The sequence below is a fragment of the Canis lupus genome, chromosome 21, assembly GCF_048164855.1.
Source record: "Canis lupus baileyi chromosome 21, mCanLup2.hap1, whole genome shotgun sequence".
Classification (NCBI taxonomy): Eukaryota; Metazoa; Chordata; class Mammalia; order Carnivora; family Canidae; genus Canis; species Canis lupus.
The window spans coordinates 44,167,715-44,192,271 of record NC_132858.1 but is presented as its reverse complement, the minus strand read 5'-3'; the positions used below and the strand labels follow the sequence as shown (position 1 = coordinate 44,192,271).

Sequence of the window (24,557 nt, the reverse complement as noted above, 5' to 3'; positions counted from 1 at the left end):
CTTTTATGTCAGGCTACCAGTGTTTCCCTCAGACTCTCTTTCTGCCCCAGGAAGGACTGTGTCCGCACATTAACTGGGGTTGGGGACCATTTATCCATGGGTTCTGCTCTGATATGTTCATTGGAAAATTCAAGCTTTTCACAGGAATCTGAGCTAATGTGGTGGAGGAGGCTACTCATTGCCAAGCTACAGAGGTACAGCAAGGGGTGGGGGCAGGGCTGTGAAGGACCCGCTGGGAACCTGGTGGCAAACGTGTGCTGGAGCTGCTCTGCACAGCCAACCAGCCTGAAGGCAACAAGGAAGGAGTGGAACTTTGTAATTAAATAATGTTGCATGTATCCGCTGTGTGAGAACTTTACTGGTTGTGGGGGCCTGGGTGGCTCTGTCTGTTCAGGATCTGGCTCTTGATTTCTGCTCAGGTCATATCTGAGGGTCATGACATCGAGCCCTGCATCAGGCTCTGCTGTCATCTTGGAGTCTGCTTGGGATTCTCTTCCTCTCCGTCTGCCTCTCACTAACTCATGCGTGCATGCTCTCTCTCTTTTTCTCCCTAAAATAAATAAGTAAATACAATCTTACAACAAAAACAAAAACAAAAACAAAAACCTTTACTGGTTGTTTTTCAGCCAGTGCTAGTAAAATAGCATATCTTCAGAAAATGTTGTAAAAAAGCCAAATGGAATAGCACTAATGGCCAATAGTAGGAAATTGGTTAAATGAATATGATTTATTTATATGCTAGAGTATTACCCAGACACCAAAATTGATTTTATAGGATATTTAACGACTTGGGGAAATGTTCATTTTGTGTTGTTAGATGAACAGAGCAGGTTACTAAATCAGTGCATAATTTATCACACCACTTCTGTTTTGAAAAATGTGCGTACACCGTCAACGCACATACAGAAAGAAAGAAAACACTCAGAACACGTAAGGGCCCCGACGTTGACAATTTTTATTTCCGGTGGTGGAAGAGAACACTGTCTTAATTTTTTTTTTCTTTTACTTTTCCTGTACTTCTCCTATTTTGAAAAATGAAAACACTTTTTTTTTTTTTAATCAGAAAAAACCAATGCCACTAAACATCCCCTGCAGAAGTTTCCCCAGGTAAATCGAAGTCTGTCTAAAACCATCCAGTCAGAAGGAAGGACAAAGATAAAGGTCGTTAGCATTGCAGCTCCCAGCTCGTGGGTTACCGGTGGGCGCTCACGAAGTGCTTCTTGACCGAGTGAGTAACGGTGCAGCTCTGCACAATACGTAAAGCCCCGCAAGTCGGAAGGGTCTCCGTTGCTGTTTGGGGTCGTCGAAGCACGTTTGTTTTGTGTATTCTATTACAGGCGAGTTGGAGGCGGCAAGGCACTCGTGCTGGCTGGTGAAGGGTGCTGGCATTTCATTTCATTTTGCCAGACTCCAGCTGTGCTTTAAGGGAGAGGCCAGCGTGGGCCGCAAATCTGCAGGTTTCTGCGTCGGGGCTGTTGCGTGGTTCTTGGAAGCTCATTTCTGGGGACTGTCCCATCCGAGGTGGGGCAAGGCCTCAGTGGGACCAGCAGCCCCGCCCGTTAAGGTGAAGCGGCTGAGATACTGCGGGGGGGCCCCCTGAGTCGGCCTCTGTGTCCCCGCCCCAGCCCTGTGCCCCCCACCTGCCACCTGCCACCTGCAGCTCCGCCCCCCTCGCCCCTTGTGCACCGCCCTGCTTAGCCTCTCCTGGTTCCTAGGTCTTCATATCCTAGGACTGTGCTCTGTGCTCACTTGCCCCGGCCTAAACACCCCCCCATCTCTGCTGCCCCCCCAGCGTTACAGCTCAGCTTCGCCCCTTCCTTTCACTGCCAGCGACTCCGGGGGGAAGCGGGGGACAACATCTACCACCGATCCCCCCCCCAGGTGCCTTCTCCCCGCCTCGGGGCCCCGCTGCACTTTATTGGCACTTCACAGCCTTCGTGTCAGGCACCTGCTTCTGGCTGCTAGGCCGGACTCTTCCTGCCTTTGACACATTTCTCCCTCTCCCTCTGCATTCCCAGCAGGCCCAAGAGGGAGGTTTCTAAGACTTCAGGGCATCTCTCAATTCAAGACTATGGAAAGGTTTGTAGCGTGCTTGGCTTTTCCCATGGGACTGTTTCCACTAAGTTTCCTGTGGTTTGCTTTCTTTCTTTCTTTTTTTTTTTTTAAGATTTTATTAATTTATTCATGAAAGACACAGAGAGAGAGAGGCAGAGACACAGGCAGACGGAGAAGCAGGCTCGCTGTGGGGAGCCCGATGTGGGACTCAATCCCAGGACCCCAGGATCATGACTTGAGCCAAAGGCAGATGCTCAACCACTGAGCCACCCAGGTGTCCCTCTTTCTCTTTTTCTGTTTCTTTTTTTTTTTTTAAGATTTTATTTATTTATTCATGAGAAACGGGGTGGGGGGGGGGAGAGAGAGATTGGCAGAGATACAGGCCGAGGGAGAAGCAGGCTCCATGCAGAGAGCCCGACGTGGGACTCGATCCCAGGTCTCCAGGATCACACCCCAAGCTGAAGGCAGCGCTAAACCACTTAGCCACTGTGGCTTCCCTCTTTTTCTTTTCTTTTCTTTCTTCTTTCTTTTTTCAAACACGAGTGTTACATCCTGATGAACAACGTATTGTAAGTTGAAAGTATCCTAAGTCTAAAATGCATTTAATACACCTAATCTACCAAACATCGCGGTTTAGCCTCTGGCCTAGTTTGCCTGTGATGAGAACACTTACATCAGCTGGCAGTTGGGCACAATCATCGAACCCGCAGCCGACCTAGTAATCAAGTGTTGAGTAGCTCATGTAATTTATTGAATATTATACTGAAAGTGGCAGAGTGGTCACGTGGGTGCAGAATGGCTACAAGTATATGGCTTGTTGACCTTGGGGCCCACATGGTTGACAGAGCTGCGGCTCGCTGCCCAAGCATCAGGGGAGGATCGTCCCAGACATAGCATCCAGGAAAAGATCCAAATTCGAAATTTGAAGTTCAGTTTCTATTGGGTGCATATTGCTTTCATACCATCGTAAAGTCAAAAAGTCGTAAGTTGAACCATCATTGTAAGTCAGAGACTATACACACATCAGGTCTAAGTTCAACTGGCTTTCCAACATTAACTGAAGTTACAGGGTCTTCCCAGGCTCTTGTGAGAAGGGTCTCAGGGTCTTCCCCCTCCTCTCAGAGCTTTTGTTTGTTTGCTTGCCCAGTGACATCAACAGAAATGTAAGAGATGCCATAGCACCGAGTCAGGGAGACCCCATTCAAATCCCATCTCTGACATGGACAAGCTCTCTGACTTTGGGATGCATATTGTGCCTCAATATGACCGTGCAGAAAATCAGTATAATAATGTCTGCTTTGTGGAATTATTGTAGGATTAACAGAAGCTTTGTGTAGGAACCTCTTAGCCCCTCCTCTGGGCCGAGGGAGTCACTCACTGAATGCTGGAGCACACCTCCTCTCTTCCTGGCTCCCTCCTTTCAGACCTGAAATCAGCTTCAGAACAAGGAAACTGCATTCAGGTGTGAGCGCCCAGCAGCCAGCGAGGTTGCGTGTTTCCAGTTGGATGTCCTGGCACACTGCTGTGTCACGCTTTGTGAGCCTCCCGGGCAGTCACTGTGAAATCACCAACCACAAGCGTGAGGCCATGAATGCCAAGGGTCTCTTCTCTCTGCTTTGCTTACCAGCTTGATCCGTGCAAAGAATTTGAAATATTAGAAAATATACATTGCAAGCTTTAAAGCAGCAGATGGTATTCATGTGTTGGCAGCTCTGTGCCATCAAGTGACTCACACGCCCATAGCCATGGTGGAGGGAGAGGCAAGCGCCACGTTGCCTTCTTTTCTTGGAACTGCCATGTTTTTTTCTAGTCCCCGATGCCAGTGTCTTCTCACAGGATTTGCAAGAGAAGAAAAGTCTCACTGTTCTGGAAATGCTAGAAAACGTTCCCAAACTTTCTTAGCGTCCTTCCTAGCAACAGATCCAGTGATTTCCACCACAGTTCTTCCGGGTGGCACTGCTCTCATGGTGTTTGTCACTCTTGGCCACCTACTAGCCATGCAGCACTGGGCCATTACTTTTCTTTCTGTGCCTTGTTCTCGTTTTTCTCTCCTATAGGATGGGATGATAAAATCTCCCACCTCGTACAGTTGTTATCAAATATAAGGATCGGATAAATGCCAAAAGTATCCAGTGTGCTTTCAATATATGTTGTTCTGTGGTCACCCTATCTGCATGAACAACGTGTGCATTGTTTGGTGGGGAATCACAAAGCTCACCTTTGGAGTCCTGCCTTTGCCGGTTACTAGCTGCAATGAATTACTGATAACTTACCTAACCTTACTGGAGCTTGGTTTTGATCCATAAGATGGCAAGAAAAGCACTTATTTTTCAGTGTCAAGTTAGATTACTTCTGTGCAAAATAAATCACAAAGCTCCGTACAACACAAGACGGTATTATTAGCTCTCATCTCTGTCTTTGAGCAGAATCTGCTGAGATTTAGTTGTCTCTGTGTTTCTTGGGGCTTCCAGGGCCGAGTTACTCTTGACCTCAGTGGATCAAAGAGTAACTGTTGAATGAACAGTGTAATGGCTCGACACAGCTGAGAAAAAAAGAAGTAAGCCAAGAAGGCCTCTGCGTGTTCAACAGAGAGGGCGGGAAATCTACACGCACACTCATGTGCTTTTTTTTTTTTTTTTTTTGTAGATGGGCCCATTGGGCCCTCTGTCTCAAGATTTCCAGTCAGTCCTGGGAGGACCAGAGGTATCCAGTTGGAGCAGTGGGGATGGGTTGGGTTGCTCCGGGCAGGCACCCTGGCCACCACTAGAAACTGCAGCTTGATAGTCTGACAGCAGTGGTGCAGACCAAAAAACCAAGAAGAGCAGACACAAGAACTTAAAAAGCTCTTCAGTGTGGGGCTCTTTACTCTAAAGAGAGATCCCGTGAGGCTTACCGAAAGCTAAATTAGACAAAGCAGTTGAGATCTTTGGGGAACAATTTCACTTTGGCATGGGCAAACCAGATGACCTAAAATGACAGATTCTGCTCATTTCCATGATTGCCTCCGGGAAGGATGACGCTAACTCGGCTCTGTTTTTGCAATATGTTTCTCCAACATAACTTCTTGGTCTGCTGCACAGGTAATTATTCCAACTACAAAGTTCACATTGCCAATTATCTCAACGATGACCTAATTTTCTCTAATGATGCTAAAATCTAATTCTGGGTTTTGCCGTTTCTACCAAGTAAATGTTACAACCTTTATCCTGCAGATGAATTGCTGGGTCATGTCAGTTTATGCAGCTATTTATATCTTCAGGGGGGTTCGCCGTCAAGTTGGAGAATTGGTAATTATTAATTTTTAAGTAATGACCTTGCCACGAAAATAAATTCAGTTTTATTCATCAGCAGTTTGGTTTTTTGCTATTTTGATTACCACTCTTTGCTCTGTGAAATAGTGCCTTATTTAAAAGTCTTTTTTTTTTTTTTTTTTTGGTCATGGCATGAACATCATTCTAGGTGGCATGCTTGTCTAATTTGTCGATGGCACGAAGGTGAAAGGCATAACAGCTATTTTGAAAGGGCAGAGTGAAAAGTCGAGAACTTTTGGCAAGTTGGAATCATGAACTCCATTTAAAAAAGGTGAAATATTAATGGGGTGAAAATAAAGCCTTTACTTGGCCCTAACAGCAATATCTATAGAAAGATAAGGGAAATCTTCACTGTCAATCTGACACAAAGCTCTAAGAACGGCTGGTAAATGAGGGGCTATAATCTGAGTCCATATGGGCTGCGCATTTGAAGCTGTAGAGAACAGAGGTGCAGGGCACCCTAAGGATGAGGGACTTCCATGCAGCTTCCTTGTCAGAGTCTGGGAAGTGGGACATTATCAGGGTCGGGCCAGGAAACGTCAGGGATGCGTCTTCTCTCTCATCATCTCTCTTTCAGCCTATCTGCTTACCTCTGCATACTCAGGAGGTTCTCCTCTGACCCCCGATGTCGTCTCCAAATCCCGGAGATGGCTGGTTTGACTTGGCTGATTATCATCTCTCTTCTGGGGCAGGACCCTGGCACTATCTCATGGATCATCCACCAGCTTCTGTGGGACACCCCAGCATCAGATACTCACCCCTGGTCCTGTCACTGGCCACTCTGTTCCAAGCACAGCTTACTCCTGCTTTTCAGAACAGCAGGCTGTGGCTGGGAAGTTTACATTAGAATGTGAGTCTGGATAAGTCTCCAGAGGCCAGATTTGGGACCAATGAGTGGAAGCTGCAGGAAGAGAGGTTCAACCTCATGCAGAGTCCTTTGAAATGGAAAAAGCCATAGGCAGATAGGTGGTTGGATACCATGACCTTCGAGGCGCCCTCCAGTTCCCCAAATTGTGTGTTTTTATCTTTATTACCACTCTTTTATTTCTTCCAAGAAGGGTCTAATGAAAGCCATCTCTTTGCATTATTACTGGTATGAGCCATGAAGATAATCCTGCCGCTGTATAATTAGGATTTGCCTCAGGTGTCAAAAGCAGTAGTGTTTTGCCTTAGCCTCTTAAGGAAAATATATTTCATGTGTGGAATATTTGTAAATTGGATTCGATTAGAGTTAATAACAATGCCATTTAAAGAAAGGAGATAATTTACATAATGTAAATGTAACGGAGCAGCAAACTACGGCAAGGTTACTTCTCAGAGATGACTGAAGAAGAGTGTAGGGACGTTCAGTAATTTTTTTCCCAATGAGTGCTGAGTGGTGTACCAGATACCTCAGCTACGCTTTTAAACTCATATTCTTGGTGGCCTGAGTCAGTTAGGGCAGGTTCCAGTGGTGACTCTTCAGATAGCTGCCCAAGCAGAAGCCTCTAAAGTCTCACCATTCACACTCTATTAATTTGCAAGTGTGTGTGTGTTTGTGTGTGTGCGTGTGTGTGCATGTGCATGTATGGTAAAGTGTATGTTGTGTATATGTGCGGTATGTGTGTTTGTATGTGTGTGGTGTGTGTGTTATGTGTGGAAGTGCATGTGTATGTGTGTGGTGTGACTGTGTATGTGTGGTGTATATGTAGTGTAGGTGTGTATGTGTGTGCTGCGGCATGTATATATGTAGTATGTCTGTGGGGTATTTGTGTATGTGTGATGTATGTGTGTGGAATGGATGGTGTGGTACTCTGTGTGGCATGGTGGTTGTGTGATTGTGTGTGGTGTGTGTATATGTATGGCATGTATGTAGTATAGGTGTGTATGTGTGTGGTGTGGTGTGGTGTGTGTGGTGTATTTGTGTGTATGTGTGTGGTGTATGTTTGTGGTGTGTGTGGCATGGTGGCTGTGCTTGTGTGTCTATGATGTGGTAGTACGTGTGGCCTGCTAGGTGTGGTTGTGCGTGTGTGTATGTGGTGTGTATATGGTGTGGTTGTGTGTGTGTGTGTGTGTTGTGAAGGGAGAATAAAAATCATTCCATAAAATGTTAATCCTCTCGCAAAGAACAGAAATTAGTATTTAATCAGAAAATCTGAAAGCAGCAGGAGGACTCTAGGATGCCTCTGGTTCCACTTTCCAATGTGACAGTGCGCGGTGACAAAAAAAAAAGAAAAAGAAAGATGAAGCAGACACAGAGCGGAGTAGCCTTGCCTCCAGCTTTCTGTTAACTATATTCCCGCTGGGAAATACATGGGTAGGAGAGAAATGAGCTCTGTTAAAATTCTGGTTCCCCCTTTCTGGAGACAAGACTAGTAAGCTCACTTGGCTTCAATTTCCTCATTTATAAATTATAAGCAAACTATTATAATACTAGTAGTCAGGTCTGAGAATTTTGTGAGGATGGAAGCGCTTCTTAGCACAAAGTCTAGCTCACATGAAGTGCTGTAACTTAGCTACTAGGATTCTTCTTTATCCTTATTCTGTAAAGGGTGGGAGCCCAGAGAGCCGATGGCACCTGTCCCTAGTCAAGGGCGTGGCTCCTGTCTGCCTGTCTGGCCCAGCCTGAGAAAAACTTGTGTCCAGCCCCCGCTCAGGACCCGACTTCATCTCCTCCCCGAGACTTGATTCCATCCCAGGGGTGTTCTTTTGCTTGGACTTTGCCTGTGTGCCCGTACTTCTCAGAGCCTCGGGCTCCTCTTCTTGAAAATTGGGGCACTATTCAATAGGGCTTTAAACTTTGGATACTATTAATTAAATTAAATTTATTTATTCATGGACACACAGAGAAGCAGAGACATAGGCAGAGGGAGAAGCAGGCTCCATGTGGGGAGCCCCATGTGGGACTTGATCCCAGGACCCGGGGTCACGACCTGAGCCAAAGGCAAGTGCTCAACTGCTGAGCCACTCAGGTGCCCCCTGAATAGTCTTTGCTGTGATTTTTTACCCTTTTTCTTAAAAGTGAGATATTAAACACACATAATACTCGGCACTGCGGATGGTTGGTTTCCACCTAATGAAGGCTCCATTCTGTGTAGTTGTACCTTCACCCCGTGCTTGTTTCCTTACAGTGGTGTGCTTAGCAACCCCCTTCATTCCCAGATGCCTTCTTTTCTCACCGCGTTCAAAGCCACCTGAAAATGTAATTGCATTGCTGAGTTCCTCTCTGACGTTGTCAACCTTGATCAAGTACTTTGTTCTTCACTGTTTGTTCTTTTCGGGGGGTGTGAGATCTTCCCGGCCGCAGCCTGCGTGCCCCTGTGATTGTAAAGTGCACCGTATTCCCATGAAGTATTAGAGGAGCGCAGGATCAAGTGCCTTTTCTCTCTCTTTAATTTGTGCACACACTTGTTACCTGCTATTTAGGGGTCATTCCGACTTCTATCCTACGCTAAAATGTGATTGGAGTCATGTTACCTGTTTTCATTACCTGTGGCCATTAAATTGCTTAAAGTCTTAAGACACTGCTGTTCTTAGGTACAGAGAGGTGTGGTTAAAATGAACCCTGGAATTTAATATGTATTAAGTTCCCCTTGTCCAATTTAGTCGGATGAGTAAAATGAAATAGCTTAATAGAATTAACCGACCCAAAACAATTTACACTGTTCTGTGTTTTTTTGTTTGTTTGTTTTCCTATTTAGGAATCCTTGTGATATTTTTCCTCAGTACCCGCTACCCCTGTGTGTTGAAGACTTTGGCCAAAGCTGCTCTCAACTGTTGGCCTCATCCTAAGAAAAGGACGGCTTGCAACAATCAGCGAAACTTTCGAGAGACTCTTGGCCCTGGGGGATCTTCTAAAGGTGAGAGCGAACCAGTTGTCTTTTGGTTGTTAGAAATCTAAATTAGCTGTTCTGTCTTCCCAGATCTACTTCTTGGAAAAGAGTGAATAAGGGAATACATTATTGAAAATTCTCTACAAAGAATTGAGAGTTTTTCTTTTTCAGGATGATTTTATAGTAGTTATGGAGGAAATCAAGTGGCTATTTTGACATAACAGGACCTTATTTGAAGTTGTAGCTCGGATCTAAGGAGACTTATTTGAACACGTGCGTGTGCGCACACACACACACCTTGAAAAGTCAATGACATTTCTCTTTTCAGAAGAATTTCTTATGTATTTAGGGTTTCCTAGAGCCTTCATATTTGCCTTACCCTGCCTTTTAGAGTTGTTTTAAGGATAAACCAAAACAATATATATGAAAGCACTTTGTAAACCATGAGATACTATCTGCACAAGTAAGAAAAACAATTACCATTTCCGAATATCCATAATCCTCCAAAATATTCTTATACCCTCCAATCTGTTTCTCTTTATAGTTGGACTCATTTTTATTTTGATTCTGTAAAGTTTGCTAGGATCTCAAGAAGCAAAGGTGGTAAGTTCTTACCTTTAAGGAGTACCTGTCGAGTGCAAGAGACAGACACATAAATAGGTATGACCAACTCCAATATGATAAAAGTGTATTGAGAGTACATCAAGGAATGAAAGAGATGTTGAATGCAGCCTGGGGCTACAGATTGTGTGTGTAAAAGTAGGCTTCTTGGAGGAGGTGACCACTGACGTGGCCCTTGAAGGATGACTAGGAATTGGCCTAGTGGAGTGGAGAGAGTATTGCTGGCAGGAGCAACGGGATAGGGGTGTGAAACCTGCATGCAGGAGTAGTAAGTTGTTCAGGGTTGTTGAACCATAGTATGAAGGATGTGTGTGTGTATGTGTAAGCACTGAGGGGGTTTAAGATGGCAGTCATTGATATTTTAAGTACGTTACCTCGGAGAGAGTGTAGAGAAACGGCTGAAGGTGAGTCTGGTTAAAGGAAGATTTGTTTTGCACTGATCTGGTGAAGAGATGAGAGGGATGACAGTAGAGAAGCTGTGAGGGATAGAGGAAGAGAGCTTTGAAAGAGCTAGAATGTGCTGGATTTGATGATGCTTTGGACATTGGAAGTGCAAAAATGTTAGGACCTGGGATTCTCAGGTTTCTGACTCTGGTGACATAAAGGGACTTTTGAGAGGAAGTAGACCTGGTCATGGTGAGGAAAGGACTTATTTTTTTTAAGATTTTTTATTGTATTTATTTATTCATGAGAGACACACAGAGAAAGGCAAAGACACAGGCAGAGGGAGAAGCAGGCTCCATGCAGGGAGCCGGGCGTGGGACTCGACCCCGGGACCAAGATCATGCCCCCAGCCAAAGGCAGATGCCCAACCGCTGAGCCACCCAGGCGTCCTGGGAGGAAAAGACTTTTAAACATACATGGGACATCTAAGTAGAAATGTCTGCTGGGCAGCTGGGAGTGTAAATATGGAGGTTAGGGGAGGATTGGATTCCAGGCTAGACATACTGATTTGGGAGTTTTAGACAATAATTAAAAATCTTTTTTGAAATATAAGTTTGATTTTGTACTTAAGCTTTCAAAATGAGCTAGACAGAAACAGCAAGATGATTTCACTTTTACATGGAATCTAAAACAGAACAAATGAATAAATAAGCACACACACAAAAACCCAGAAAGAGACTCATAGATACAGAGAACAAATTGGTGGTTGCCAGATGGGGGGATGTGGGGAGATGGTGAAATAGGGGAAGGGGATTAAGCGGTACAGACCTCCAATTATAAAGTAAATAGGAGTGTCTGGGTGGCTCAGTTGGTTGAGCATCCAACTCTTGGTTTTGACTCAGGTCATGATTTTGGGGTCCAGGGATCAAACCCTGCATTGGGCTCTATGCTCAGCAGGTAGTCTTGCTTGAGGATTCTCTCTCTCTCTCTCTCTCTCTCTCTTTCTCTCAGTAAATGAATAAGTAAGGATCTTTTCCTAGGGACAAATGTGGGAACTCTCGGTATGATGAAAGGAAATTTAAGCCAGTACTTAAAAAATAGTGAAAATCCTAAAATTCAGGAGTTCCAGGCCAGTGCCATTCTTCATTTTAACTCACGGTATTTACAGAAATTATGTGAGGAACATACTTTGTCTTTCAAAGGATGATTGTTTTTCTCTTTTGCTCCTAGTTTCCTGTCTATTCCTCACTTTCATTGCTCTGCTCAAGATTTGAGCATTGCCTCTGGGAGACTGAGCAGGATCTTTCCTGCATTCTCCAGGGTCCATCAGGGTTCCTTCCTTTGGGTTTTCCCAGCATCCTCCAGCACGTCATGAAAGCAGCCTGTTATAACAGAGGCTGCACTGTTTCAGAGCAGTCTACCCCAGTGAGACATTACTCAGAGCCTTCTTTGAGGGAATGTCATGGGTAAAAATTTTAAATTCAAATATTATGGACAATCGTACTATTTTGAGTGCATTTTATTTGATTACTATGGCCTTAATTAGCTTACTGACTTTTTTCCTTAAGACCTGTTGGAAAAAATCACAAAATGCTCCCTTTCTATGATTTCTAGTCAGTCCATTTCTCTACCATCTTTCCAGAAACTTTACAGATTGGCTAATCTATCACTTTAGCTTCTATACAAAAGAAAATTAATTTGAAGTGAAATTAAGTAACTGACCTAATGCCAACAGCCAAAGTCAGAGCCCCAGTCTGCCGAAGCTCAGGCTGCCCTTTCCACCTATTCATTTTCTTATATGCCACATCTTTAGTGCCCTGTAAGCTTACCTAGATGTCTGAAAATAATAAGAAATTGAATTGAGTAAATCCGTTCCCACTGGTGACATTTGCCTTGGCCAGTCACTCTTCTGCTTTCTTATTTTAGGCCCTGATGAACGTTTTATTTTTAATTTTGGTTAATCAAAACTTTTGTTCTCACATGGCTTTTGTTTTGGTTTTCTCTAAGCTGGTTCCACTACTGAAATGGAGGCTCAGTAGAGAATCAACACCACCCATGTTGGAAGTCTGGTTAAAAAAGGATAATCATCTCAACATCCCATATCCAGCCAATTTTTCCCTGCTAAATATGTTCAGTAACAGCACGTTAGGCACATTCTCACACAGTGTAAGTACTTGCTGCACAGCCCAGTTTCTAGTTGTTTTTTTTAAGGGTTTTATTTATTTATTTGAGAGAGAGAGAGAGAGATTGAGAGAGAGAGTGCACACAAGCTGAGGGGAGCAGCGGAGGGAGAGGGAGAAGCAGGCTTCCTGCTGAGCAGGGAGCCCAGTGGAGGGCTCCATCCCAGGACCCTGGGATCATGACCCAAGCCGAAGGCAGCCACTTAACCAACTGAAGCCACCCAGGTGCCCCCCACTGTTTCCAGTTTTATTTTTCCTTTTTAAATAAAATACAACTCTCATACAGGAAAAAAAAAAAAAGGGACACCCATGAATTATTTTAAAACCAACTCTTTTAAGCTCCAGGTATTTCTGATTTGGTCCAACCTATCATAACAGCTGATGGATTTTATGTATAGAAAATGAATTTATGGAAATGCCGAGTTGGTGTAGCCTAGCCTGATGGCACATGCACGTGAGGTGTAGGTGGTCTCAGACAGTGAATTGTTCTCTGAGAGTCACAGAACGGGCAGTCATTGCTGTGAAAGCAGTGGGCCGTAAGGCGTCAGAGAGCATGCACAGAACATGATTCATTCATCCTGAAAGCTGCCCAGTAACAAAAGGAGTTTACTCTCGTTTTATGGGCAGGGCCTGAGAAACAGGTCTTCCTGTTTGGCCTCTCTCTTTGTCTGCCTCTTTCGATCTATTGCTGTCTCTGCGTCTCTTTCTCTGCCTCACTCATCTGTGTGTGAAAGACACAAATGAGCATGATGTTTTCCAAAACATGCAGCCCTGGGCAGTTTGTGTCTATGGAGCTGGCAGTGGAAAGGGCATATTGTGGGTATGGCAAGCAGGTGAAACACCCTTCGTTTGGTAAGTGGGGCCGGTACAGGGAGATGTCGGTAGGGTTGCCCTCCGCAGAGCGTGGGCATGCTGGCGGAATGACAGCCTGGATGAGGATGGACAGACATGGGAGCCACTGAAGACAGAGGACAAGATGGTGTGATGGCCAGGAAAGGGCACGTCAGCTTCTGACCACAGCTGTCTGGCTTGGTAGTAGGATCTTCTTGGGAGGAGTTCTTTCAAAGAGACGGCCACCAGTGCGGCGATTTTGCAAGCCCCGCAGCGTCCTCCCAGCCCTGGTGATGGCTCATGAAGCAGTGGAATATAACCTTCATGTGCAGGTGGAGCATCACGTTGCAGGACAGCCTGTTCCTGCTGAAGTGGTCGGCAGCCAAGGGGGACCACCCCTGCTCCAGCCTGCTCCTGATGGAGGGGCCAGCAGCCAGGTGGGGCTGCACCTGCTCCAGCCTGCTCCACACGTGTCTGTTGGCCTGACAGAGGAAGGGGAGCTGGTGGGAGAAGATCGTGTGGAGAGCATTAATCCAGGAGCTTCAGAGGAGCGTAGGCAGCGATCTCGTGTTAACCACCCTGTCCGAGTGTCTTCACTAGATTCAGTGAACAGCTTCATCAGTGGGCTGCACAGACTTCCTGGCATGCTGGAATTCCTGAGACCTCCATCAGACCACAACGTGGGACCAGTGAGATCCAGGAGGATGAGAGGATCTGCTTCACGCAGGTCAAGAACTATAGGGTCGCAGAGGACAGACAGTACCAGGTCCAGAGCACCATTGGCTGCCTGCTTTCAAGTGAGCCCAGCCTCATTTGCCAACCACCTCCCATGATTCAGAGACCAGAAGTCCTGTCTCTGAAGACTTGCAGGTCTCAAGTAGTTCCAATTCTGACAGCGATAGCTCCACAGAGTTTGAAGAAGTTTTTGCCCAGGCAGAGGAAACTAGAGCTGCTGTTCTAGAAGAGCAAGTAGGAGGTACCTCAGCACAGCAAGAGGTTACATGTATCAGTGGAGGAGAGACCCTCCCCAAACAGTCTCCCCAGAAGTATCTTCGTGTGAACTAGTTTACTGTGGGCAGGGTACAGAGTGCAACCGTATTGGGTGGCCGCTTTCTGCTCAGGTTCCAGAGTGAATATTGCAAGTACTCTCCTGCAAACAAAGCACTGGATCGAGTGTATGGTAGCTTTGGAGTTGCCACTTGAAAGCATTTAGAGTTTGGGGGCATCTGGGTGGCTCAGTCAGTTAAGCGTCCAACTCTTGATTTGGGCTCAGGTCATGATCTCGGGGTCATGAGATCGAGCCCTGCCTGCATGGAGCTCCGTGCTGGGCCTCGAGCCTGCTTAAGATGCTCTTTCTCCCTCTCCCTCTTCCCCTCGCTGTGCACCCCCGCCCCCCACCTCATGCGCACACATTCTCTCATAAATGAATGAATGAATGAATGAATGAATAAATGAATAAATAAATAAATAAATAAAATGTGTTTAGAGTTTGAATTAGTATTCAATTTTTTTTTTAAGTATTCAAATATTGAAACCCTCCTTCTACTCTGTGGTTAGAGCACAGAGTTCTGCTGGACGAGGATTGTTGGGAACAATTCCTGTCCAAAAGTGGAAGCTGTAGGTGAGTTGCCAGGGTGACACTTTTGAACGGGTCATCTTCCTACAGGCTCACATCAAATGTAACGGTAAAATGTGTTACCCTCCACCCTTCTGTAGTGTGGGATTTTTAAAAAGAAAAGGGAGAGGAAATGCTGAACCACCAACTTTTGCTACAAACTCAATCCCGCTGGAGAGGTCAGAGACCACATCAGCAGTTTGCGGGGCCGTTTTGGTGAAGGACAATGACAACGGGTTTCTAATCAGATAATGTTGCTGCATTTGAATTTTCACTCTTCACTGCCTTTTGTTGCTGGCGTACTTTCGAAATTATTCTCGATTCAGGTTTATTATTAACTTTTTGAACTCTGGCTTCTACACTGCTATCTTGCCGTTCGTGTTACAATTGAGCACGGTGACTGGAGAATTTATTTTTGCAGTCGTTAATAGAATAGCAAGGCAGCATAATATGAATTAATGACTCTTCACATTTTCTCATAATATAAGCTGGATTCGTTATCCCCTGGGGATCTATTTCAGACTCATGTCCTGATAAATGAACGATTCTTGCTCGTTGTTGGCTTTCTAGCTTTTTAAAAGCTTCTGCACAATGGATACATAGATAATAGTAAGTGATAAATAATTTTGGTTTTAAACTTTAAAAACATTTCTGATCTCATTATAAAGTGGGAAATGAAACAGAACCTCCACGATCAATAGCTGAAGTATTTGGGCTGTTTTTTTTTTTTTTTTTTTTTTTTTTTTTAAGCAGGAACCATCCTGAGGCAATTATGTCTTTTTAACACCATTTAGAAAATAAAACCTGGGGGTGCCAGGGTGGTTGAGGGTCTGCCTTTGGCCCAGGGCGTGATCCCGGGGTCCTGGGATCAAGGCCCACATCGGGCTTCCCGCATGGAGCCTGCTTCTCCCTCTGCCTGTGTCTCTGCCTCTCTCTCTATGTGTGTCTCTCATGAATAAATAAATCAGATCTAAAAAAAAAAAAAAAAAAAAAGAAAAGAAAGAAAATAAAGAACAGAAAATCTGTGAGGGAAGATGGAGGATAAAAAAATTATTGAGGGTGCAGAACTATGAACAGAGTTTTTTCCATCCCTTATATCATCTTTCATTTGGAGGACATGTATATTATCATCGACCAAGACTGTTCAAAGATGCCATCCACTTGGGTAATAATTATGTTACCAGTATTTTCAAATTATTGCCTGTCCTTTCTGTTTCCCCTCTTTGCTATCAGAGTTTTCATGTTTTGTTTAGCCTCACCATTTTAGTGTGTGCATATGACATGGAGAAGGTGTCACAGCAAAAGGACAAGAGTCACAGAAATAGAGATAGATTCTCCATTCAATACACATGAGCTAAAGCAGTATTTGTGGTTCTTTATCCCCCCCCCCCATCTTATTTATTTCTTCGGCATTAAAGCTATGTGTTTTCTATTACTTATAAACCTATAAATAGGTACATAGGCCTGTATCCTAAGTTGGGGATCCGAAAATACGGTTGTTGATCTGTGATGTGCCACCCAGGTGCCCTGCCCCCTTGGGGCTGAGACACTCCTTCCCCAGCTGAAGCTCAAGGCTACAGAGAGAGAGTTGCCTCCTTCAAGGCAGCCCAGGGCAGCAGTGTACATTCAATGACTGGTCAGCTGGGAGACACAGAGGCCCTTGCCCCCAATTCAGGATGACTCTGTAGGACAGGCAGGGTCGGCTGGGGCTTTGGTTGTGACTGTCCCACAGCCCAGCTTCTCCCACTGCCTTGTGCTGCTTTGTTCAGTCTCCCCTACATGTTGACCCCCGGAGCTCTCCCTGATAAAATCCCTGCGTGGCAGTCCCCATCTCAGAGTCCAGCTCTAGGGAAGCCTGGCCTACAGCAGCCATCCGTGGTCCGTGCCTTGCCTGTGTATGTGGGAGTCTGGGGTTGTGTATCCTTATGGCACTGTGAGGAGGTCGTAGCTCTGGAATCAGAATCAAGACAATCTGACAATCTGGCCTAGTCCTTTCCTATGAGAAATGGGGATGACAACACCTACCTCTTAAGAGTCATTGCCAGGATTTGGCAGCAGAGAATTCAGTGCCTAGATACAGGAAACGTTCATTAAATTATACCTTCCTCGTAATTGCCAGCAATTTCTGACCAATTGGTTATAATACAGAAGGCATTTTTATGGCACTTTTATTACAACATTTGCTTTGGTAGAACATGGAGCTTAATAAAAGCTGCATCACCTGCAAATTGAAATAATGTTTCACGTTGTTAGTCTCCTTTTATAAAGCATGTGGAGAAATTGGGCCGGGTTCCAAAGGGAACCTGAAATGATTAAAGTAATGGAAGGGAAAGTCTGTGAGTAAAAGTGAAAGATCTGGAATCATTTCAGATTGGGGGATTCAGGCGTGTGTAACTCCCTTCTATCTTCAAGTAAGTGGAGATCTTTCAAGGGAGATATTGATTATGTTTTGTTCATGTTCACAGAGGACAGAACAAGAGCAAGTTAACATAAATTGAGGAAGATTTTTTTTTTTAATTTTATTTATTTATTCATGAGAGACACAGAGAGAGAGAGAGGCAGAGACAGGCAGAGGGAGAAGCAGACTCCATGCAGGGAGCCCAATGTGGGACTCGATCCCGGGACTGCAGGGTCACGCCCTGAGCCGAAGGCAGACTCTCACCAGCTGAGCCACCCAGGGGTCCCGATAGTTGGGTTTTTGTATCAAGGGAATTCTCCTGCTCTTGGACAATAAGACACGGGAAGGAGCTTCTAGAATATATACTTCAAAAAATCTTCAAAGAAAGGAAAAACAGAATTCAGTCTCGAATTGCTGAGCTGCTTCCCAGAGCATTTATGGAGAACTCTGAACTCTGGTTCTGGGATTTCAGCTTTCAGAAATGATGCTTTCCAGAAACTCGAACACATATGCTCTGTTCTGCAAATGGAAGAAGATCACGACTTTTCATCCACCTTTGTTTCTCTTTTTAACTAAAATCTCTTATAGTATCTCTGAAAATGTCCATATATATCTCATATGTAGCTTTGTGAAAAATCTTTTTCATCAAATGGGAGTCTTTCCATACATTTAAAGTCTTATAGATATTATCATCATTGTCAATCTTATTGTATGCCATCTCTTTATGTTCTCTATAAAATTAAAATAAAGCCTTCCATCCTGAGCTATTTGTTTGTACCCAGTGTAAGTTCTTTTGAGACTCAGATCTCGGGGAGGACTTTGTTAAAATACTCCTGAGTGTTAAGTCTCCGTGAAGGGCTTTAGAGCAACAGCAGGAAGTCTGGAGCTTTGGAAAACAACTTTTCCATCAATTTCAAAAAGTTGGAGAACAACTTTTTCAATCAATTAATTGCCCAGAGACAAGATTAAAGAGTGGATATGGGACTAGGTTTTTAAACTAAATGCTCTTTTAAGACCTCAGTGTCAGAAGATAAGGGGAAGCCGCTAAGAAGTTTCTAAATTACTACTAAGTATATTGGATTTTGTATTTTCTCCTTGGCAAATCTTGTCAATACGAACCGGCCAAGACGGGATAATGGAAATGGAAGAGCACTTTGGACTGGCGGCCAGAAGGTCTGGTCTGGTTCTGCGCCGCCACCAGATGAGCTGTTCTCCTCTCATGGGGCTCTGTCTACCTAGGTCTCCTTTGGGTTTCTAGTTCCAGCATCCTATCCCAGGTGCTTATCACACTACAGTACCTTCTTTGGAGAAGACAATCAGGCCAGAGACCTTGCCCCCAGGGCCCCATCACCTTCTGACCTAAAGCAGCTCTGCTTTAATTTTTTAAAAAAAGATTTTCTTTATTCATTCATGAGAGACACAGGCAGAGGGAGAAGCAGGTTCCCTGCAGGGAGCCCGATGCAGGACTCGATCCCAGGACCCCGGGATCACGACCTGAGCCAAAGGCAGATGCTCAACCACTGAGCCACTCAAGTGCTCCTCATTTTTTAATTTTTAAAAAACATGTATAGATAGAAATTTTATTTCAGTTTTCACTTGCTTAAATAGATCCACTGCTAGAAAACTAAGTTTTAAATGTGTTCTTACTGATGCCCATGTCTTCAATCTTCTCCAGGATAGAGCTCGTTAAAATACCTAATTTCATGCTTTCTCTTACTGCCAAGCCAAAACTCTTCAGATGTCTCTTGAGGAGAATGTGCACAGCCTTCCCCCTGGTCTCCCAGGCCCCCCTCCCTCCCACGTCCGTTGAGGGGGCCCCAGTGTTCCAACGTAGGGGAGTCTGTACAGCGCCCGGTGCCGCCTGCCTGCATGACTGCTCCGTGAGTTCCCTCTCTGACCCGGTTCGGCATCGACCCTGCCCTGCCCCTCAGCTCCCCTGAGCCATTCTCATCCTTTTAAGCCTACCTCAAGACACATGCCCCTTCTCCACAAAGCCTTTCTTGATTGTTCTGCCCCCATCAATCAGGCCCATCCCTGGACTTCTCTCATGCATTTGGACACTTATACTGGTCTGCGTTACGTTTTCCCCGGTTGACCCTGGTGTCCTGCAGGCTGCAAGCGCATCATGCCCGGGCCTCGGGCAGTACCACCGTGCTCACAGTGACCAGCACCCACCTGGGGAAATAGGCATGTCTGAATCCTTCTAAACTGTTTGCACTTTGGGTCCTTGGGTCATTTATCCTTCATGATCTTCTTTTCCCTGATTGCCACACCGCTGCCAGTCTTCATTCTTTGCAATTTTCAAAGCACATTTTTATGTTCTTAATTCTAGCCTCACGATGACCCATGAGGTAACTAGGGCAAGCCAGTGTCTGTCAAACAAGAAGACTGTGCTTGGGGGCACCTGGGTGGCTCAGTCGGTCAAGCATCTGACTCTTGATTCTGGCTCAGGTCATTATCTCAGGGTCCTGGGATTGAGCCCTACATCGTCGAGCTCCCTGCTGGGTGGGGGGTCTCCTTAAGGATTCTCTCTCCCTCTGCCCCTCCCCCTGCTCACACACACACACACTCTCTCTCTCTCTGTCTCTCAAATAAATAAATCTTAAAAAGGAAGAAAAGAGAACTGCGCTTGAGGATCTGCCTCCAAATCCTTAACATGAAACCGACAGCAGGCGCTAAAACTCAGATTTTCTGGCTTCTATTTTAGCGTTGTACACACATGTTCCTAAAAGCATGGGCTGCAGACCCGCGCCAAGGGCATCACCTGGGAGCTTGTTAAAAATGCAGAAGTTCAGGCCCCATCCCAGACCTGCTCAATCAGAATCTGCATTTTAACAAGATGCCTGGGGATTCATATGTACTTTAAAGTCGAAGTATTGTAATTTAAGGACAGTTTAAGCCCCCGAGGTAATAACATGAAAGGGTTTTATTTCTATTCCTATTGTTGCTGTCAAATCTCCTCTGTCAAATCTCCCTTCCCTTTGAAGAGGTCTCTAGCAGATCTGATAGATTTTTAGTGGCTTTTGGGTTTTTAAAGGTTTCGTACACGCCAGTCTGCTTTTGAAACTTCAGACTCATCTGGAAACGAAAGCTTTCTTTTCCCCCGGCCCAGCTGTGCCTTTCAGCAAATTTTTTTTCCTGTTCATCAACCTGCTCATAGGCCAAGTGTACGCACCGCGTCGAAGCTCTGACTCTTCCTGGCCTATCAGAGGATGAGAACTTCGATTGCCCCACGTAGTTGTCACTGAAACTGGGAAGTGAAAAGCAAGCGCACGTACTCAACATAAAATAACTAGGACATCCCAGCCCTTACTCATCATCATCATCCTATTTCACCAGGTCCCTGACTCCAAGAAGGATGTACAGTTGTCTTGGGCAAAAATGGGAGTTGATGAAGTAGACTGTATGGACTTCATTAAAAAGGAGCATTTTTCAACCTCTTGTTCTTAATTTTTATTGAAATTTCCCAACCTTCTTTAGCTAGAAAGCCAAGAGTTAGATCTATTCACCATGAGCCAAATGACTGCCCTTGCTGGAGATGGAATGCCATCCCCGTCCCCCGATCGTGTTCATTAGAATTCTCGGGGTGGTGCCTCCCCCGGTCCCAGCTCTGTGTTCTCCCAGACTTCCACTCCTTGCTTCGTCCCTGCAGTCACAGTTTCATTTGGACTCTCCTGTTGCCTCCTCCAGGTCTTGTTTGTTTTTACTTTAACGTGACAAGAAAAGGCAGCTTTTGTCTTTATTTCTGGTTAGCAGACTTCATAAATATTCATCAGCAGCTTCTCTTTCCAGTGACTATTTTGTAATTTGTTATTTTTAAATGAGATCCAAAGTGAAAAATAACTCCCGGTTCTCATTTTAATACATTTGGGTTTTTAATCTTGATTTGGGAGGTTGTGAGCCAGACAGGAGTGACCTTTGAAGGCTGTTTTTCTGGGCTACATCGTTCTGAGAAGACACTATGAGTGTGTGGTGTGTGCGTGGTGTAGAGTGGTGCTGTGTGGGGGGTGTGGTAGGTATGTGTGGTATGTGTGTACCTGTGTACCTGTGTGTGGTGTGTATGGTGTGTGCATGGTGTAGGGTGGTGCTGTGTGTGGGGGTGTGGTATAGTGTGGGATGTGGTGTGTGTTGGGGGGATGTGGTGTATGGTGTGGTGTATATGTGGGTTGTGTTATAGTGTGGTGTGTCTTATGTGGTGTGATGCAGAGTGCAGGTGTGGTGTGGTTCGGGGAGGAGTTAATGGGACGAAAGTAGAAGGAATATTTCCAGAGCATCTGCAGGTGTTATCACATCCATTTCCCAAGCCAGGAACAAGCTTTGGAAAAGTTAGGGATTCGCTGCAGCTCACAAAGCCGCTCAGTGAGGTTGCCGTCCTGAGAGATGCTGTTGACAAATGGATGTTCCCCATGCTCTTCCGGTTGGTTGTTCAGGAGACATGATGCTGGGTAGGTTTGGAGCAATTACCTTTAGAAAAGCCGATGCAGTTTTTATGTTGGTCTATTAAGTCGTAAAAAGCAGTTAGGAACCTGACTGTGCGTGTGAGGCCTGGCGTCTGCAGGAACCTGAGGCCCGGTGCTAGCACCTCACATGCCAGGGCGGGTGACTCAGTCCTCCTTCCCTGGTGGACACTACCAGACTCGACAGCTCTCTGTCTGTAAAGAGTTTTCTCGCACCTTCGGGAAAGTGGGAGCCACAGAGGCTTCATGAACAGTGCTGGGAATAGAAGGCAGGGCACAGGGAACGCAGGCCATGACGCTGTGATAGGGATGTAGCAGGACGGGCCAGTATAAGCGTGGTATGCTCGGCTCAGGTCTAGATCCCAGTCCCCCAGCAGGCTCCCCGCAGGGAGCCTGCTTCTGGGTCTCTGCCTCTCTCTGTGTCTCTCATGAATAAATAGATAAAATCTTAAAAAAAAAAAAAAAAAGCACACTACAGATTCAAAAGACAAAAACTGCTTTGCAGAAATGCATCCTTCCCCCCTCCCTCCTCTGGAAAATAAAACAGATGCAGCCCCTAAAGCGACCCCATGGGTTCCACACCGCACAATTAGCAGCTTCCACACCCCAGCCCCCTCCTGCCTCCCTTGCTTTCCTGAATGTCAGCGGGAAACTGGCTCTGCTGTTGCAGGACTGTTTTTCTCAACTCGCTAGCCGGGCAGCTAATCTCTTTGTATTGTGAGTCTGTTTCTTGATTGTGGCATAAAATTCCCTGTGTCTCTCCTTATTCGGCTTGGTGGCCCTGCACAGAGGACCTCCCCCCCCCCCCCCCCCCGCCCGCACCCCCACCTCCTCGGGAGCTGCTGGGATTGCCCTGAAGCCACGTAAATTGGCTGAATTTGGTCAAGACCAGCCGCAAGCAACTCCGCACCAGCCCCTTGAAATTTTTGCTGAGATTTGAAACACTCTTTGCCTTTGGATCCAAAGTGAAGGCCTGTTTTTGGAACCCGTAATACTCACGGTTTTCTGCTATCTGCCAGGCAAGATGTAATTAGGCTTACTATGCAATTTACCATGTGATTTAGGATATGTGTTTTTAAAAAAAGCCAAGGGCAGGAGTCGTTTTATTCTTTTTAAAAAATTTTTTAATTTTTATTTTTTTTTGCAGGAGTCCTTTTAAACCATGTTGATTTTTTTCCCCATTTAGGAAAAAGGATAAGTAATCATTGCAGATAATTTTAAAAACATGAAGAAAAAATTTACAGAGGTACAATGATTAGTAACTTTTGGTATGTGCTTCTTGTTACACACGTATACACACAAGATATTAGGTTTTTGCTCAATTTTTAATGGCATTAGGTTTTGGAGCATTAATGCCAACTTTTTCTCCTTTACAATTCTTTTTTCTTTTTAATTTTTTTTAAAGATTATATTTATTCATGAGAGACACACAGACAGAGGCAGAGACACAGGAAGAGGGAGAAGCAGGCTCCCTGGGGGGAGCCTGATGCAGGACTCAATTCCAGGACCCCGGGATCACGCCCTGAGCCAAAGGCAGATGCTCAGCCACTGAGACACCCAGGTGCCCCTCTTTTTTATTTTTAGAGTGGAATATTACATAGATACAAAAAAGAGAGAGAATATGGAAACAGGTGGCCTAGATTCTGCTTTTGGCTCCACCATTTGCTAGCCTGGAACCTTAGGAAAGTTAATCCTTCTATGCCTCAGTTTCCCCATATGTACAATGGGGATAAAACAGTATTTCTGTCATTCACAGAATTATTCTTAGAATTAAGTAGTAAATTGCTAGCTAATATTATTTTAAAAAATGAATATAACATATATGTAAGGTGAAAAGAGTAAAAATGAACACAACCAACATAGGAAGTCCAACATTATTATTTGCTTGTGTTGTAGTCCCTGATGGCCCCTCCCCTCCCTGCCAAGAAGTAAACATGACCTGAAATCATTGCTTAGTTTTGCATTTTTTGACTCGCATATAATTAATATCATACTAATTTTTAATATTATGTTGGTGAGATTTCTTCAAGGTAATTTTTTCCAGTGCCAGTAGTATAGGTCACAATTGTTTATCCCTTTGGGCTGTTTTTAAGTTTTTGTGTGATTACAAGCAATGCTGCTCTGAACCTTCTTGTGTGTGTCTCTTGATACACACCTACGGTGTTTGTTGCTGTTGTTTTCCTTGGCTGTTTGGTTTTTTTTTGAGGAGTCTAATTGCTGGGTAGCAGTGAGTCTTCAATTGCATCTTCGATGTTACCAAATAATGAAGGATTATTTTCCAAAACGGTTGTACTGGTGGATGTATACTTAAGCCAGGAAGAGTAAGAGATAAAGAGTTTACAGGCAATTTAACTTTTGCTCTGGGCAGATGAGATGGCTTTTCTCTTTGATTGTTTTTGAGGTATTCTCTTGTCATTGGAAATCCATGGTTTTATTATAATATGTCTAGGTGTGTTTTTTTTTTTTTTTTTTTTTTTTGTCATTCATCCCTCTTGGCATATGCTGTGGTTCCTATGGCAATGAATTGGTATCTTCCATCAAATCTGGAAAAAGCCCAGCCATTACTTCTTTGAACAGGGCCTCACTTCCATTCTTCCTCTTTGAAGCTCTGTGTTTACTTAGACATTTGATTTTCTATGATTTAACCTCTCATATCTATCTATCTATCATCTATCTATCTATCTATCATCTATCTATCATCTATCTATCTACCTATCTATCTATCATCTCTCTCTCTCTCTCTCTTTCTCTTCTGTTTGTGCTATAATATGGATGGATCATTTGTTTAGCTCTATTGTCTTTTTTTTGGCTCTATTTTCTTTAGCTGTGGCTGATAATAATGTTTATCATATAATGAGTGTTTTAAACATTTTCTAGTGATTTTATTTTTCAC

At 44.6% G+C, this 24,557-nt stretch overlaps 1 protein-coding gene across 19 annotated transcripts in view; it reads left to right on the top strand.

Moving 5' to 3' along the window:
- NRCAM (neuronal cell adhesion molecule) overlaps positions 1-24,557 on the top strand; it is a 275,104-nt gene that overhangs the window by 53,201 nt on the left and 197,346 nt on the right. For all 19 annotated transcript variants that reach the window (XM_072791582.1, XM_072791600.1, XM_072791598.1 and 16 more), the window contains exon 2: positions 9,047-9,205. The gene's annotated coding sequence lies outside the window, so the exon portion shown is untranslated. The remainder of the gene's footprint in view (positions 1-9,046; positions 9,206-24,557) is intronic.